The 19866-nt window shown below is 38.7% G+C and overlaps 1 long non-coding RNA gene across 2 annotated transcripts in view; it reads right to left on the reverse strand.

Moving 5' to 3' along the window:
* Window positions 1-19866, reverse strand: part of LOC309795726 — a 136635-nt gene that overhangs the window by 68897 nt on the left and 47872 nt on the right. The window lies entirely within an intron of this gene.

A 19866-nucleotide genomic window follows, 5' to 3' on the forward strand; every position in this document is an offset into this window, starting at 1 on the left:
ATACTACATTATTAATTTGAGAATATTGAAACAAGATTCTGTATTAAAAATCAAATATAGCAAGCAGATGAATATCTGTACACATTTTTCATTGTTAAGTTTGCAAATAAGTACTGTGTTTGAATAATACATAATTGGCCTACATCTCTCAACTACTAATGTATAATAAAATTGTCAAATTGAATATCCTCAGAAGTTACACCCTGCTACTTCTTTTACATTTATACATTCACATTAAACGTTCACGACTATTATTTATTGACTCAAAGGATTTAAATTAAATTTATTGGTATTAAAAACCTACAAAGAAAACAGATTTTATTTTTATTCCTCATTTTGATTTTTCAAGGGCATTGGAAGAATTTGGGGACCTTGAATGTGAGGAATCATTTTCATTTAAGGTCATGATGAGGGTAGGCAGCTCGTCAGTGGGCATCATTATTTGAGGTGGCCCAACAATTCTATCTCCTACTCCACCTGGTCTGAGGGATTATAAAACATACAGTAAGAACAGACAGAACTAAATGTAAATTCTCAGTTGTTTCTGCCATTGTGCATTGTAGGCCCCTTCCCACTGTACAGCATTGAAGAGAACTGCTGCAAAAGTTTTCTACCAGTTCAATTAAACTGCTACTACCTGGCAGGAAAAACAATGCGAAGAGAAAAACCAAAGAGCTTAAGGCACATTTTCCGCCAAAGGACTTGGTAGGTTAAGCTTGAACATGCTCTGATGTGTTTCCTCAGCCCTCCTGTGGCAACATACAGCGATTCTTTGCATATTTGCTTCTTTTTAATTGCTTCTTGCCTATTTATTTTGTTTCTAGAACAAGATTTTTGAATCCAGGGAAGATCATGCAGTCTTACTTTTCATCTACTAGAATTCTAGAGCAAAAATTTATGGATAGTGATTATGTTCGTGGTCAGGTGAAAGTCTAAAGTTGTGTGGCTTAAATATTCTGCAGTAAAAATCCTTTTTTCAATACCTGCTTTTGAATGGCATCTGTGTAAGCGCACTCGACACGGTCTCTCCCAGCTTCCTAAGATGAAAATCAACACCACAATACAAAATGAGGACAGAGAAATTTGAGGAAGGATTGGGAGAAAGATAGCTCAAATAATTACTTAGGAAACAATGTTCAACTGAAGGAAATCAATGTAGTTTTCCCTCAAGACATCCGGATTTTCTTCGTGAAAGAGAAACTACTGGAAAAGATAAAATAACATGAAAGATGGATACGTACTGAATCTGTCTCATGCCTCAGAAACCAGAGTTTGACAGAAAATCGGAAAGCTATTTCCTTAACCTGTGTAACCTACTTTTTTTTTTTTTGAGGTATCCAAAGTAATAATCTTCTTTTTTTCCCCCCAACGACCATCTTTGCTGAAACTACCAGTGAGCAACTAAGAAGGAAGTTGTGTGTGCATGTGTACTGGTTAGGGGTTAGCAGTGGCTAGAAAGGGCACTGTATTTGCTTCATGGGAGACATATATAATCTCCACAAAAAGCACAAAGGGTTAAAGTGGGGAGAAGAACACGGGGAACAATGTGTATCAAGAATGAATTTATTATTCATGTGATCTGTACAATTAGAATATCAACAAACCAGATAGGAGGGTGTTATATACTGAATAATGCAGTCCCCCTGCTCAAATGTTAAAGTCCTAACCTCCATTGTGACTGTATATGGATATAGGACCTTTAAGGTAATGAAGATTGAATGAGGTCCTAAGAGTGGGGCCCTGACCTGATAGGATTGGTGTTTTTATAAGAAGAGGAAGAGGGCTTCCCTGGTGGCGCGGTGGTTGAGAGTCCGCCTGCCGATGCAGGGGACACGGGTTCGTGCCCTGGTCTGGGAAGATCCCACATGCCGCAGAGCGGCTGGGCCCGTGAGCCATGGCCGTTGAGCCTGCGCGTCCGGAGCCTGTGCTCCACAACGGGAGAGGCCACAACAGTGAGAGGCCCACATAGCGCAAAAAAAAAAAAAAAAAAAGAAGAAGAGGAAGAGATACCAGAGACCTCTCTCCCTCTGCGTCTGCACAGGGAGGAGGCAATGTGAGGACATAGGAGAACATGGTCATTTACAAGGTACGAAGAGAGGCCTTGATAGACACCGACTCTGTTGGTATCTTCATCCCGGACTGCTAACCCCCAGAACTGTGAGAAAATAAAATTTTTTTTTAAGCTACCCAGTCTATAGTATTTTGTTATGGTAGTCTGAGCAGACTAAGGCAGAGGGTAAAAGAAGTTATCTCCTCTTCAAAGAAAAATCAAACTAGTCAAGAGCTTCCCAATTTCTGAGAATTAGCCATACAGCGAATGCCATTTATGGATTAAGGAGATTATTCAAAGATTTCAATAAGAGATGGAAAAGGGGCAAAGGGAAACCCACCACGGCGCCCACTGCCAAGTACTGTATTTGCTTCATTTTGCCTCATTTAAGTTAAGAGGGAAAATCAACATAAGATATATTAAAGGTAATTTACAATAAAACAATTTTTAAATTATCTTGAATTTAAAATAACTTGAGGGGCTTCCCTGGTGGCGCAGTGGTTGGGAGTCCGCCTGCCGATGCAGGGGACGCGGGTTCGTGCCCCGATCCCGGAGGATCCCACATGCCGCGGAGCGGCTGGGCCCGCGAGCCATGGCCGCGGAGCCTGTGTGTCCGGAGCCTGTGCTCCGCAACGGGAGAGGCCACGGCAGTGAGAGGCCCGCGTACAGCAAAAAAAAAAAAAAAAAAAAAAAAAATAAAATAAAATAAAATAAAATAAAATAACTTGAAATGAGTAAGTGCAGCAGCTTCTAAAAGAAAATGTCAGGAATGCATAAGGAATTCTTAATAGAACGTTAAAAATGTTTAAAAAAAGAACATCTATGAAAACAACAATGAAATTATGTGATAATGAAACAGAATGGGGAAGGATTACAAATAAATTTAACATGCAATGCCAGAAATAAAGTCAACAATTAATATACTTGATATTGTGGAAAACTGAATCAACATTATAGATGACAAATTTGAGAAATTATTCAGAGGATAGAGTTAAGTGACTAATACATGAATAGAAATAAGGTGAAAATAATCACTCCGAAGGACAAAGAATTTAGGTTATTGCAGAGATTATTGGTAGAAAAGCAGATAGGGCTCAAATAAATGAAACAATTTTTTTAAAGTTACTTAGAAATGTCATAGATGCTGTGAAATTAACAGGATGGGTGAGACAACAAAGAGTTGTCTCATATCTAGTGTAACTAGAACCAGATTAATGCAATTATTAGAAATATATAACAAAGGTTATTGCTATAATTTCAATTGTAGAACTCAATGAGAGACTTCCACTCCCAGAAAGATAAACTAAATGTACTTTTTCGTTTTCCCTCTGCTACGGAAAATTACAAACCTTGGATATTTATATGAAAGAAGCATAAAAAACTTTGGCTAGATGGAGAAAAGAAGGTAGACTGGCTAGAAATTGCAGGTTTTCTTTTCCCTTGTGTACTGGAGAAACTAGCAACCCAGAAACACCATCAGACTCAAAAGAACAAAGGGCTCCAAGAAAAGCCCCCTCTCTCTATGCAAAAGGTGAGGAAACAGTCAACCTAATTTGTTCTGGGCAATAACCACTCTAGTTTAGCCATACACAGAAAAACAACAAACAAACAAAAAACGGTGGCCTCACTCCCACCCCTGCCAACAAAGACAGAAAGTGGAGGGTAGACTTTTACCCTTTCCAGGCTGTAGTGAGGACCCAACACCTGTACTGGACTGGCGTCAGAGAAGGTGGAGTTGGGATGTGAACTTTCATCTCTGCCAGGAGGGAATGAGCCTCGACTCCCACCCTTCGGTGTCAGTGGAGACCAGCTGGTGAGCCTGGACCTCCCCCACCCAGTGGTAACGAGGCACACCTTCTCTTCAAGCTGAGGTGATGTCAGAGGAAGCCCACTGGATGGTTCTGCAGTAACAAAGCCACACTCGTCCACTGAGTCTATAGATGCTATGCGGGAACAGTAATGAGCTACCCCTCTAGTTTAGCCATACATAGAACATACAATGGTGGCCCTACTCCCATCCCTGCCAAAAAAGAAATGACACCAACTCAAAGGACATATGTGTGTGTTAGCAAGTACATTTATTGTGAGAGCTAAATTTTCTGGGTATCCCTTGATAAATTTAAATTTACTTATGTTCTCCCCAACATTTAAGTTGGTGCCATTTCATTTGTTATTTCCCTATCTTCTCTTCTTCTCTGCTTCCTGGCTTTCTAGTTTACATGGTCTTTTACAGATGGTTAATCTATATAGTCAAAGAGGCAAGCTAGAGGGAATTTCCTTGGAAGTACCAAGTCTGCTAAAAAGTTAGCACAAATGCTCAACGGTCTCTATACTGGAAGAAACTCAGAGGTTATTATTAATATGAGTACCAGCAAATATCTAGGTTAATCATAAACAGAGACATCATAATTCTTGCATCAAAGGCTATCTTTACTATCTCGACATTTATAATTATTGGAGTGTCCATCATTCTTTAGCAGCACAGAAAAGTTATGCTAAATGTCTCATGCAACATAAGAAAGTTGACATTTTATTTAATCTGATGCTTTAAAGGCTGTCAGTTTAATTCTATTTGTGACTGTCAAAAAGAAAAAAACCTGAAACAAAGCAAAATGAAAATCATTAAGATGATTCCTCTGTGTAAATTTAGTCAATAATTTTCTGAGGACACTTGTTCAGTGTCATCTAAAAACAGTGCTCCTGTCAAGGCTTTTTCATCATTATTTGAGATTTATGTAAAATTTTTCATCTTGAGAAACAAGCAAATTTTTGTTTTTATAAGAACCAAAAAGTGGTTGAATTAATCCAATTTTAGTTCACGTTAGTGATCAGAAACATATTTTAAATAAAAAAACATTTCAACTGATAAAATTGATATAACATTTTTCCTTGGAGTTAGAATGCCTTAAAAGAGCATATGATACCATTTGTTTTTCAAGGCACCTCCCAAATTACCAACTGATATGAATATGATTTAAATACTGAATATATTTCTGGTGACAGGCATATACAGATATTAATAGGCAAATGATGGATTTCCTTTTGGCATTTTAAAGTAGAGAGAAGAGACTGATATTAAGTAAAAACAGAATACTAAACATTTCAAGAAAATAGTTAGTCACTGGTATTCATGCCAGTGTTCCAACCTCAAAATGCTCCACATATCTTTTTGTCACTACAGATGAAATTCTTTAGATAATACTAAAATATTCTCAACAAATCAGTCCCTGTCCATCCTAGTCAAAATCGGAACCAGGCTTTTTACTATGGCTTTCAAAGGTTTTCAATGCCAGAACATTACTATCAGTACTTAATTTCTTACTCTGAACCACATCCCAGAAGAGATTCAGGCAAAACTATGATGTTGGAAAAGGAGTCTTCAGAACTCCTCTACTGCCATTTCTTTCCTTCTGTGTGACAGAGCTGCCCTATCAAACGCACCCCAACTGTCTCGTTATGTCACCTCCTAAGGATGAATCCACTCCGTTCAATCACCATTATGACTCCAGTGGACTGGGTCTAACTTAACCTTTCCCACACCAGTCCTACCTGGTCATCAAGCAAATTAACCTCTCCTAAGTCCTATTCGACTGACTTATATATAATTTTAATTGTTGAGTTAGTTTTACCTGAGAGGGAAATGGCTACGAATTCTTCTCAAAACGTACCAGCATATTATTAGGAATTTTTACGGCTTGGGAGAATATTCTGGTTTGTCAGAGGAGATATTTTGTGGAGAGGAGGACTCTCGGAAATCTATGTCAGTTTGGCTACTCCGGGAAGCACGTGCCAAGGAGTCGGAAGTAGAAGAGTTTTGCCGGGGAGAGCACCTGAGAAAGATAAAGGGAGTGGGGGCAGGGGTCGTCAAGTGTCTTAAGACATTGACGCAGCTCTGACACTTGTAAAAGGATAAGGGTCATTGAGTGGAAAGTGGGGTGCAGCTCTGAGAATGTCTTGGGCAGCCCGATGGGGAGATGCAGCATAAAGACTGGGCAGGAATGGCCAGACCCCAGGCACCCACTGTGCTCGGCCATTGGCTCAGAGTTACCAAGGAAGATGCCCTTGACCTGACCACCGGGGTAGATCCCCAAGGCACTGCAGCTGGAGGCTGTCAGCTAGATTCTTACCTGGAGGGAGACGCGAAGGAAGTGGCTGCTGAAAATTCACCCCCTCCCTGCACCCCCCAACAAAAAACCACATCTAAACGCTGCAGTGCTCGGCCCTAGCATTTCTTTTTGCACACAGTTTATTCTGAAACCACACATATTCATCCACTATGTTATTTCTGTACTTTTGCCTTTTTTTTTTTTTTTTTTTGCGGTACGCGGGCCTCTCACTGTGTGGCCTCTCCCATTGCGGAGCACAGGCTCCGGACACGCAGGCTCAGCGGCCATGGCTCACGGGCCCAGCCGCTCCGCGGCATATGGGATCTTCCCGGACCGGGGCACGAACCCGCGTCCCCTGCATCGGCAGGCAGACTCTCAACCACTGCGCCACCAGGGAAGCCCTTTGCCTATGTTTTGACAAAAGTATGAAATAACTTTTATCCTTCTCCTTGGTGCCTCTGTCCCTTTGCTTTTAATTTTATTCAGTTCTGTAACTTATTTACTTCTCCATTTTTGTTCATTATTTAATTACTTTATATATTTAGGCAGATCATTACACACACATAAGGTAAGCTCATTATTTGAATAGGTAATATATGCTCTTTGTAGAAACATCAAAGTATACCCCCATTTTTATCTCTAGTCTAAGGACCAACTTCTTAAGGTATCCTTCACTGATTATTCCCACAAATCTACAAGCTTCTAGCACATGCTGCGATCCCCCTGCTATACTGCAAAGCATGCCTGTAATACCTAGATTGTTTCATATATGTTAAAACCCAGCTAAAATGAGGATCCTTTCTACGTGTTTTTATATATCTTAGTTCAAAGAGTTCTCTGTGAGAATAACCTATTCAAGTAGAACAAACGTAGCAAAATACAGCACACGTGGTAGTGGCTGGCACGTCTTTCTAATACAAATGCTGTCCTATTCCTGATTGGATGGCTTGGTTTGCAGTGCCCGTACCTAGGATATGTCCTATATTCTTCATGGTGATATCTGAGTAACACCGTGTGCCTGTGAATGCCTGGTAATATAAGCTCACCTGTAATTTTAGAAATTCTAAAAAGAGAATGTAAATGTATGATCTTTAAATGGTATACCAATTTCGGCCAACAGGATAAAGAGAAATCTCTGCTAAATGATACCTATCCTTCTGGAGCCCTAGGTCTTCAAAATAATTCTGAACCAAGAAAGAGCTTGAGTTAGTTCTGCTTAGCCCTCAACAGGGATTAATATGGCCAAGAAGGGCGGTGTGGAATGTGATGCCGGTGCAATGGGATTGGCCAATCTCCCACCCAGCAGGGGCTCTGACTGACTAGGGGCTAATGCCTCTGACCCCTGGCATTCCTTCTTTCCCATTTAACCTGCCTGTCATATGACAAGCTTTCCATGAAAGCTGAGAAGAATTGCATACGAAGTATAAGACAAGAATGAAAGCAGGGAGAATACATAGGGTGGCAGACAAACAGGATCTAAAAAGAGGAAGGCAAAATGGAGAACGTTTTGAATATATCATGAAACAGAGCCATGGAAGAGTGACAGACAAGATCAGCCTGGCCTCTGAGAGATAAGGAATTACCTTCACATCAATATTCTATTGGATTATTGGATGAACCTCTTGGGGAAATTACCTTCTTTGCTGTGCTTTATACTGAATATGGTTCTCTTTTTTTTTTTTTTTTTGCTGTACGTGGGCCTCTCACTGTTGTGGCCTCTCCCATTGTGGAGCACAGGCTCCGGACGTGAAGGCTCAGCAGCCATGGCTCACGGGCCCAGCCGCTCTGCGGCATGTGGGATCTTCCCAGACCGGGACACGAACCCGTGTCCCCTGCATCGGCAGGAGGACTCTCAACCACTGCGCCACCAGGGAAGCCCGGTTCTCTTTTTTTTTTTTTTTTTTCTTTTTGCTGTATGCGGGCCTCTCACTGTTGTGGCCTCTCCCGTTGCGGAGCACAGGCTCCGGATGCGCAGGCCCAGCGGCCATGGCTCACGGGCCCAGCCGCTCTGCGGCATATGGGATCCTCCCAGACCGGGGCACGAACCCGTATCCCCTGCATCGGCAGGCGGACTCTCAACCACTGCGCCACCAGGGAGGCCCCCCGGTTCTCTTTTTAATTATACATGATAATACATGTAAGACACTTGGAGCAGCGCATAGTATATAACAAGCGTTCTATAGATGTAAAACACTATCAAGCACAAAAAATACCAAAGGGATGGTAGGGAATCTGGTTCAACAACTCTGGGTAAAGGCGATTCACTCTACAAAATAGAGCAGTGCTTCCCCAGCATTTTCACACCAGAGTGCACACACACACAAATGATACTACTTGTATGGCACCGAATGGTAAACTGGAAGAGACTCAAAGCCCCAGACAAGGTTGCTGGCGGATGCAGACAACTGACCCAGTGGTTCCAGCCACCCCACACCTCATCTGTATGTGCTGAGGCTGAAGGGTATATCATGAAACAGCAGTGGCACATCAGTGGGGGAGCTCTGCAGTAATGGTACACTGACAAGCTAAGTTACTCAGCTCTTTACCTTTTGGGAAGGCGTTCAATTAGAAGTGAATAAAAACCATCAGGCAGTGAGAATTCCAGCCTGGGCAGTACAGGTCTTGTCTGGCAGCTCACCAGAGCCCTTGGCCACCATCTTTCCCACGACTCCCATCTCTTCTCACCACCATTGCCCTACCACCCTGTTTCAAGTCGCCATGGATTCCAGCCTGGGTTGTTTCTATATTTTCTAGGGTTGCTCCCTGTGTTTGCCATTGTTTCCCTACAGCCTGTAATTACCATAGCAACCAGAAAGATCATGTTAAAACTAAGTCAGATCACATGCCCAAGTCTTTCCATCTCACTAAGAGAAAAGCCAGAAGTTGACACTGGTGCAAAGATGTGCAGGATCAGCCTCTCTCTGAACTTATCTCAGTCCCCACCACAGGGCATTTACTCTGTCTTCCTTTAGTGTGATTGCTTTTCCCCCAGAACCCCACATCTTAACCAGGATGTCCCTGTCTTATTAGGGTCTTTGCACATTTTCTTATTTATTATCTGTGATGGTTAATTTTATGGGTCAACCTGACTAGGCTACAGTGCCCATTGTTTGATCAAACATCAGTTAAGATGTTGCTGTAAAGGTATTTGTAAGATGTTATTAACACTTAAACAAGTAGACTTTGAGAAGAGCAAATTACCCTTTGTAACATGGATGGGCCTCATCCTATCAGTTGAAGCCATTGAGAAAAAAGACTGGAGTCCCGGAAGGGTATGTATATACAGCCTATTGGTACTGTTTCTCTGGAGAACTTTAATCGACATTTATGCTACATACCACTGGCACACCCTATCCCCTTTCCTGTTTTATTTGTGTCTATATTTATTGTCTGTCTTCTCCCAAATGAAGGCAAGCTACATACGGGCAAGATTATTTTCCCCACAGCTTTAGAATAGTGCCTGGCAGACGGTAGGTTCTCAACAAACACACGTCGAATAAAAATAGAAACAAATCATGATGTCTTCTTGCTCCAAACCCTTCAATACCTCCCCCTTGCTAGGTAATTGAGATGAATGAGACTGACAATGAGAAAGTAAAAAGGAAGAACAAACGCAGTCCGAAGAATGTACAGATATGGACAACATTTAGTTGTCGGCAGGGAGTGAGCAGCCAGTAAATTCAAAGAAAAGAGACTTTTCATATATAACTCAAAAGTCAGACATTTCAGAGACAAAGGGAAGTGAGAACGTAAAAAAGGGTACTCAGCTGTACTACTGACTTTTCAGCAAATCCAGTAGAAAAATGAGTAAAAATTGAGAATGGCTTTGGAATTAGAAGAATACATTTTTTGAGAGGAGTTTTATTAAAAATGAAAAAGGATGCCTCTAGAAATAGACTTAAAAAGCATGCTTCTGGAAATACATAAATTGATGTAAAATTTTTCTAAGTGTAGAATTAGGAGACCTGACTTCTACTACTAATTAGTGTTGTAAACATATGTAATGCATTTAGTATTTTAGTATTTCCCTCAGTTCTAACAGGAGGATTATGACATATACTTTACTTCTTTAGCACAATTTTTTCCCCAAAACTGAATCAGATGACAATGTGAAAATATCATGAAAAATTAAATACATAAACCTGCAAGTTATTATTATAAGAATGTTGATTCAAATAATAGTGGTTTTGACAGGGTATGCTTTAAAAAACCTTCTAACTATAAAATAACTAAAAACTCGAAATAAAAAGTAGATTGTCAAAGTAAAAAGTCAAAATAGTGATGAAGTGCTACAGCATGAATTGCAGGAGTGTTGTGCAGCATGTAATTGAGGTGGGGGGAAGGGTGAGAGAGAGAGAGGGAAACTTATGTTTTTGCCAAGCAGGCACCTGGAGAGACTGATATCCCCTAGTGCTTTGGAGAAAATTGGAAAGAAAACTACAAGTCTAGTCTCTCGCTCTTTCTGACTTATAAAAATACATTATTTAAGGTTATTGCACAGTTGTTTCCCCTAGAGATGTGTTTAAAGTAAACAGTGTTATCTTAAATATGTTATTCTGTTCTCACAGTTCTTGAGGTAGACTTGTAGACTTGCCTGGAATCAGGCCGTCCAACGTGGTATGATTATTCTCCTCAAAAAGCCAAATTATACTTTGCTTTTTAAAAATGAACTATGATCATGATTTTTGACAAACTGCACACAATTTATAACTTGATGTTGAGTATAAACTGTTGTAGTCCTTTTGTCTCCAAAAACTTTTACTTAAGGAATTCAAAAGAATTGGCAAATATTAAAAATCACAGTTAAGTGTGTGGAAGAAAAATATTCAAACGTGACATTTTAGTGATACAAAGTCAGGAGAGTAGACATTTTGTTCATGGTTTTGGAGAAAAATAAAGATTGGTTTAATGACAATATAAAATTCAGACTCTATTCCTGTTTGGTGTTTAATAAACTAAAGTGATCATTACCCAATCTTTTATTACAGATTTTTTTAGTCAAATCTGCTCCTTTCTATTCAACATCAGTTACCCACATCTTAACTATAGTTTATAAATCTATCAATAAATATTGTATTTTTTCTTATGAATTTAAAACACTTAAGGACATTTTGTAGACATATTACTATTTGGCTGAAGAAGCAAGCATTTTATACAAATAAGCTTGGACATTCATGACCACATTTGCATCCCAAATAGACACACAATACAGTAAAATGTTTGCAGCTGATACTGAAACAGGAGGACCCTATGGCCCTTGTCCCTCATGTCCTCAGCCTGCCTTTTGTCTGTGGAAAAACTTTAGCCAAAGAATAAGTTTCATCAGAGAAGTAAGAAAAATGCAGAAACAAAGGAAAACAGTCCAACAAGACTAAATAATAAGAGTTTAGTCATTAAGCAAAGTCAAGGACCTTAGTTCCTCCTCAAGGGCTGTAGATAATATTCTGAGCCATATCCTGTGAGCTGTCTTGTAGATACTGAAACCCTCACCAGGTGGAAGAAGTTAACTACATGATGACCAGACTGTAGAATCACATAAGCTGCCACAATTCTGAGAACTGGCCTCAAAGAAATGGGAACAAACCGACCCTGGAACTGAAGATGAACTGTACTTAAAACAATCAAGATGACACTGATTAGGCCACTGCATGACCAACTTCAAGATGACTGTCAGAGCTGACTCTGCTGTTTCTGCATGTGGCCCCCTCCCTCTGTGTATAAAAGCTCTTGGCCACAGATTGCCAGGGGGGAAGTCTGCCTTTGGACAGGAGTCTGCCCTCCCCCAACCCGGTGGCCAGCCTCTGAAATAAAGCAAACTTTCCTTTCCACCAACTTGCCTCTTTATTGACTTTTGAGCAGCGAGCAGCCAGATCCCTACTTTCGGTTACAATACTGTAAGTGTAATAGAATGTTAACTTAGGAATGAGGTTCTTACACCCCCGTAGTATTTTACATCACCTCCATTGGGACTTAGATCTAATTAGACAGTTCACACTGATATTTGTACCTTTGTGAGTCAAGGTCACTACAATGACTGCAAATATGGTTCAGAGTAGAACATTCCAATTGTAGAATATTTGTGTTTAGGAAGGAAGCTCACTATCAAGGGAGGATAAGACTGGGGTTTAGAAAAATGCTTCTAGACATGGGCACGTGTACTGAAGGGGACATAACAAACAATGAGTTAGTCTTCTACATTCAGTGTAGAAGAACAGAGGAATAGAGCATTGAGAGTATGTAGTGGATGGGCACTATGTATTGATAACTCCTCTGAAGGGTTGAGCTGGAATGAGCATTTGTACCCCTGCATCTTCCATTCCTCATGAAAATAGAAGATTTAGGTACTGCTTAGAAAGTTCTTACTATGGTACTGCATCCTAAATATCTGATGAGATGCTAATGTCCAACAATTGCATTATAAAAATGCAAAACTGTACCGAGGTTATATCCATGGGGCAAAGCAGTCTGAGTGATTAAAGCTGGGTACTGAAAGTAAGGGCACTGGGGAAAAGGAGTAGGTGACAAAGACTGGATTGGGGGAATATAACACATTTGGATTCAGAAAGGTTGTCATCTACCTATATGCATCTATCTCTCTGTACATCTATATCTATCCATCTCTCTAGATATATATTTATTTATCTCTTTATATATAATTATTTTTGAGAGCTAGAGAGAGAGAGAGAGAGAGAGCTCTCTCTCTCTCTCTCAGAAATAATTATGTTGCTAAATTTGCAGTGAAAGGTCACTTTATCTGGGAATAAAGTTTTAGGAAAGTCTCATAGAGTTTATGAACTCGCTGAGGGAGTAGGTATGGAAGGTGAAGCTGAGGGACACAGCTTGTCCTAGTTGGATACGCAAATATCTTCTCACTTACAGACTCAAAGGAGAGAGGAAAGATTATTAAAAAATAATATTTTCTGACAATATATACAAATATTTTTGCTTAAGAGAAAAAGTCAATTTTAGAAGAGAGTCCCCTCACTGCACTAGAAGGAGGGTTCACAGAGAGCTCCGACAGCACGTTGAAGTCCCTCGTGTCACCCATCTTGTGGCTCTGTGTATTCAGGAGTTGCAAACGAAGTGTAAGTTCAGATCCAGTAGCGAGCTTCATCTCAGCACTAATGTCAGAGTCCTCAACTATTTGTCTCATTAGGACCTGTAAGGCTTCAGTGGCACACTTAAAATGATGCTGACTTTCTTCCTTTCTGTCAAGCTTTTGTAGAAAACTTCTTTCAAGTTCCTTGGGTCGGATGTGATGAGAACGGCTGACACTTGAGAACCAAACCAACACTATTCTCAGCATTGGGCCAAAAAGGCACTGAAGATATTTTTTAAACTTCCTTAAGCTGGCCTTAAAGAGTGACAGTTGAAACAAACATAGAAAAAGGATGATAGCCATTCTGTGAAATAGATAAACTGCTTTTGGAAAAATAAAACAATTTCAGTTTTTATATTTTCAAGGGCAAAACGAAAGAAGGAATAGCAAGAAAGCATGACAAGTCATACCTAAAAATATAGTATCCGGGCTAAACTCACTGTAGGAGATACTGACTTAAGATGTTTTATAGAACCTCAGCCTGCAGACTAAGCTGAATTTGAAAATAAGATTAAGTCTTAACTAGAGTAAAATTTCAGCTATCTGGTTTTCTCAGAGAATAAGGAATTTGTATGCAAAACCCAGGCACTGAAGCTTTAAAATCAGGACCATATAATTATGGCAGAAAGTGCTGTTACCAAAATATAGTCGAAAACAAAACGCACCCTTTACTCTTCCCTCCTTTTACAGAGACTGTGATGTAGTAGGAAATTTTACTACAATTTTGCAGTTGATTGAAATGTATTTCTTTAGAAAATAAGATAGTGGAAGCTAACAGTGTTTGTTAGACTGTTTTTACTAAATTGTTAAATGAATATGAAGGATCTAATACCAGAAAATGAGCAGACCAATTTACAATTGTGGTTTATACTTATCATTTACTATCAAGCTAATAGTAAACTTGAAAATTGAAATGCATGATAGAACTAGCAATACTAGGACTTTGTAATACATTGAAGTACACATTGACAAGAATAAACATAGTTGAAATGTTTGTACTCAAATAGATGCTTAGAAGAATTATCAATCCCAAAGGGCTTTTGGAAATTTTGAAGTGTTAAAATAAAAATAGAAGTTATTTTACTGTTACAACAAAGTCAAATCTTTACTATTTGCACTGTCTCTTTCTGTCAATAGTCTATAAATCTATGTGCATATTCTTTAGCTGCATCAGAGAAGGTACATTTGTTGCCTTAAACCTCCATTATTCATTCATTATTCACTCGACTGTCCCCACCTCAGAAATAGACTACCTATGATTAGAAGTTTCTCCATGAATTTGCCAGCTAATTTCTAGAAATTCTTAACTCTTTATACACAAAATAAAACACTAAATAACTTGGGATTTGTTGAAATATAGTGTAAAGTTAGAATACTTCTGATCATAATTTCCACTTTCTATTACAGACATGCAATTACTAGAAACACATGGAAGTGTTGATGATAATTATGTTTACAATATCTACACTGAATTAGTTTTACAGGGCAAAATCTCACAAGCTAGTAAATGGTGATAATTATTCAATGAAAATCTCCCTTTAGTAAAGGACCTCTTTAACTCAGTTTGTGTTGTAGGCACAAGAAATGTTTATCCTAAAATGAGTATTATCCCAGGCAGTAGCCTTCATGGCAGGAGAGGTGGAGCTCTCAATGTATCCTCCTTTCCTGATCAAAATACCCTTCATCTGGTAATAATCATCTTTTTTCTTATTTTTTCTTTTTTGCAAAAATACTGTATCTGCCTGGTAAGTCCTTTATAACACAGCCTTAACTAATTTGAAGGTAAATTATGCAATCTGGTATATATTTTCATGTGTCATTTGCAAGCTATTTGTCCTGTCTTCCCAAGAATCATACACTTTCATGGCAGAACGTGTGTCATCTAGTCCTTTTCCCTCTTGAACAGTATCTGGCAGAATACTGGGTTTTTAGAAAGGTATATGTTTGTTCTTTGGCTACTTTAATGTCATAATCTGTGAGTTTCATTCTGGAAAACCACTGTAGTGCTATTTCAATGATGATTTCAATTATATTTCAAATCATTGCCAAAATGGACTATTTATGGAATAAATAATATTCCATAATAGTATATATTTGAAATAATTATAATACAATGGAATGGAATGATAATGATTATATTATAATGACTATCATATTTTAAGTGTTTTTCTAAATCATTTTCTTGTTTCCCATCTTTATGTGATGCAGTTAGACAAACTAAATATTATACACTATCATATTTTGAACAATGAAATACATCTTGGTATTCACTTAAATCATAAATGACATCTAGGTGCTAATGTTTTCCAGTTCCAGAAGAGGCTTAAGAATTATAGTAATTCATAGTATCTATTAAATGCTTTACAGTTTACAAAATACTTTCATATACCTAAATCATTGAAAATCTGTTCTGTTTACAGACTAGAGTTGCTAACAACCTAAGAATGCTTTTCAGTCAATGCAAGAGACTTTTCATAATGAAACTTTCCTACCCCAAATCTGCAGTGAGCAAAACCAAAAAAAACCAAACCAGGCTTTCTAGAGGATAGCAAGTGGTCTGATGCTTCTAGAAGAAAGTTTATATAGTAAAAGTCTACAGGGAGTGCTGAAGAGTCCTAGAGAGGGGTCCTCAGTGATCTTGGGAGAATTAGAATCTAGCTACTACGGTCCTAAAGTAGCAACTGACTGAAAGCCTCTTTCAAGTCAATGACTTCCTGCTAGCACATAGTTTAGTCACACAGTGATAATTTCAAAGATCCTAAATCATCCAAAACCCCCAATTGTTGATATTTTTCCTTATGTCTATGCTAAAAAAAAAAAAAATAGGAACTGAAAAATTTTAAATCACGGTGGAAGTTGAAGTTTTTATTATAGTGTTCAGAGCTTGAGTAGCCATAAAGTTAAATGATGTAATTACAGCAATTAAATGTGGAACAGGTAGGACATATCCAGCATACTATATTTCATATAGACAAATTAATAATCACCCACGAACTAGAAATGTTATGTGTTGAATGTTAACATATTTGAAGTTGATGTCTATATTAGCAGAACTTATGATAATCACTTAAATATTTTAAATGACTACACAAACAATATCCATAATAAGTATTATTTTTTCCTGTTTGTGTATGATATACCACTGAAAATGGACCCTCTTAGGAAAAGATAAGAAAACCTTTTAGTCTTGTTCTCCCAGAAGGCTTGAAGTGTTGCTACTTGTATGGATGTTCATTGGGCAATCTGGGTACATATTTGGCCAGTGCTGCTTTTTAAGTCAGATCTAAGTCACTGGAAGAGAATAATGGGTAACCTGGGATGAGTGATGATTCTTTGGAGAGATTCTATGTGTACATACAGGAAGTGGGTTCATCAGTTTTAAGCCCTACTGGGCATTACAAAAATGGATAAAATGGCCTTTCAAAATAGGTCCTCCAACCAGATCAGCCTAATGGGATAAAACAGATGGTAGAGGCATTAAAAAATATTCAATTTGATATAAACATGTATGGCAATAATTGTTTTCCAAAGTCAGCAGAGGAAACAATTACCTGCATTGCATTTCATAAAAGACATTGCCAAAAGGTTTCTACTTTCCAAAATACCTTGACTATTGGTTTAGAATTTTTTTTTTTTTATCAAAGATCAATTACGTTGGGCCAAGTCACTGTGTCACCAGGAGTCTTCCTTTGAGGTACAAATACACTTTAGAAGAGGCTACAGAGCGTGTGCAGAGTCTGTGAGGAAAAGGTAACCAGTATACAAAGAAAGAAAAGCTGGTTGAGGTGTGATGGGAGAGTGGGGGTAGAAGGGACTACTGAGCTTTTAGGTGGCATCTTGTCACTGGTCCTGAGGGAGGACCTGTACTAAAGATAGGAAGGGAGGGGCTTCCCTGGTGGCACAGTGGTTGAGAGTCCGCCTGCCGATGCAGGGGACACGGGTTCGTGCCCTGGTCTGGGAAGATCCCACATGCCGCAGAGCGGCTGGGCCCATGAGCCATGGCTGCTGAGCCTGCGCTTCTGGAACCTGTGCTCCGCAACGGGGGAGGCCACAACAGTGAGAGGCCCGCGTACCACAAAAAAAAAAAAAAAAAAAAAAAGATAGGAAGGGAAATTACAAAGCTCCCAAATTAATTTCCTATTTTGCTACTTTAGCCAACCACAACCTACAGAACAAATCCAGCCCACCACTTGTTTTTGTAATTAAAGTTTTATTGAAACATAACCACACTGATTCATTTACTTATTGTCTATGGCTGCTTTTGTACTACTGACGGCAGAGGTGGGTAGTTGTGACCTTATGTCTAACAGAGACCTTATGGCTGACACAGACTAGACTATTTGGTGCTTTCCCCTTTACAGAAAATTTGCCAAAGCTTGCAATAGAATAAACCCATAGTCTGGTTATTCTACTTAAAAAGTAATGAAGATCTAAGTAAATAAAAAGGAGGCATGCATCTATTTTTATCCCTCACATGGAACTGTGTCTTACTTTATATTTCCGGTATAAGGGGCACCCTTCCTCAGCCTCTCTAGTTAGTTTCTTAGCTTATTCAAGTGGACACAAGGATTTGCTGAATACTGAAATTATTATCATTTTGAAATGTTATGATATATTTACATGATGTTTCCTACTATTAACAGAAATGATTACATAATGAGAAAAATCTACAAGCTGGGCTATTTCTATTTTTAACTGAATGAAAATCATAACTAAAGTTTTTAATTAAACATTTTAAAATTGTAGTTGACTTACAATAATATATCAGTTTCAGGTATACAACATAGTGGTTCGATATTATAGGTTATACTCCATATAAAGTCATCATAAAATATTGTCTGTATTCCCTGTGCTGTACATTACATCCTTATAACTTATTTATTTTATACCCAGTGGTTTATACCTCTTAATTCCCTTCACCTCTCTTTCCCCTCCCCCCACCACACTCCCCTCTGGTAACTGCTGTTTTGTTCTCTGTATCTGTGAGTCTGTTTTTGTTTTGTTATATTGATTCATTTGTTTCATTTTTTAGATTCCACATATAATTGAAAACATCCCATATTTGTCTTTCTCTGACTTATTTCACTAAGCATAAATCATAACTAAATCTTATTCTTGAACTGAAAACTTAAAAATAAAATTCAAATTGATATCTGCTAAATTAATTTTAGAGCATTTTTAAACAACATTATTCATCCAAAGTAATATATGTGCCAGAATATAGGCCAGTGGAACAGCTGCTTATTTATTCTGTAAATCATTCATATGAGGTAAGTACTAGGCTAGAGACTGGGGATGAAGAGATGCAGACATGATCCTTTCCCGTAAGACAGTCACAGCTGAGTGTGGGGACAGACTGTAACTATATCGTGGGGTAAGCGCCACAGCAACTCTTACCTCGAGCAGCCCGGACCTGTTGTAGAGCAAGTGGCTTCCATGGTGCCCGCAGAGTGGGACTGAAGTTCCCTGGCTGTTTAGTCAGAAATTTGTGGGTTTGAATCTTGCCTCTGCCATTTTCAGACGTGTAACTTTGGGCAAATTTCTTAATTTCTCTTGTCCCCTCCCATCTGAAATGTGGCTAATATAAGGTTGTGAATACTGTATAATATTGAACTTGAGTTTAGCACATTCATGAATTAGATTAAGACCTGAAAACAAGTTGGCTATTCATACAAATATTGCTAAACTGTAGACATCTCCCTTTTTTTCCCTTATCTAGCCTTTAATCACTGAATATGTCATCATCTGCCTCTACTGAATTTTAGTGTTGTAAGAACCAGATGTAACAGTGGGCTTGTAATTTAAACCTGAGTTTTTGTTTTATTTTGGTTGTAGAGATTTTTTTCCTTAATATTGAGCAAATTGAAGAAGTTTTGGTTCACAGTCCACACCTGGAAAAGTCTACACTCAACTCACTGCCAGCCCAAACCATCACATCCTGTGATCTGACTACAGTCCAGTTACTAACACAGAAAAGAAGAAACTGACAAAACACCGTGTCTTAATAAAACAGTACATCACTGTCAAAGAGCATATGGAGAACCACATCAATAAAGCCACCAGAATCAGAACAAATTGAAATCTATTTAAAAATGTGTTGCCTAAAACTTGTCATCATTTATTATCTTTATGTGTAGAACAGATAGCATGGTATATTAAAAACAGCAGGGTTTTATTGTCAGAATCTAGGTTTAAATCCCATCTACATCACTTACAGGTGTGATCCTCAAAGAGTTAGTATTTGTGATTTCACATTTGCCCAGAATTGCTTCTTCCATGGTCCTCACATGATAATCAATCACATATCCCACCCTCCCACTGCAGTGTGTGAGGAAAAAACAAACAAACAAACAAACAAAAAACAACCCCCAAAAAACCCTGCCTCCCTGATTGGTTCAGAGAGATGCATGTGACCAAAGCAAGACCCATTAGTCCTTCCTGGGATTGTTACACAGTCTTTGAGAAAAGAGAAGCTGCCTTCTTAACCTAGGAAGATTAGACCTCGGTAACAATTTTATCTCTCTGAGGAGTAAATCTGGGCAATAACAAGCAGAGAGATAGATACTTAAGGGCATCTGTGAACCTGTGAATGAAGCCCTGATGATATCATG

Source organism: Mesoplodon mirus, assembly GCF_964341445.2.
Source record: "Mesoplodon mirus genome assembly, chromosome: 20".
Classification (NCBI taxonomy): domain Eukaryota; kingdom Metazoa; phylum Chordata; class Mammalia; order Artiodactyla; family Ziphiidae; genus Mesoplodon; species Mesoplodon mirus.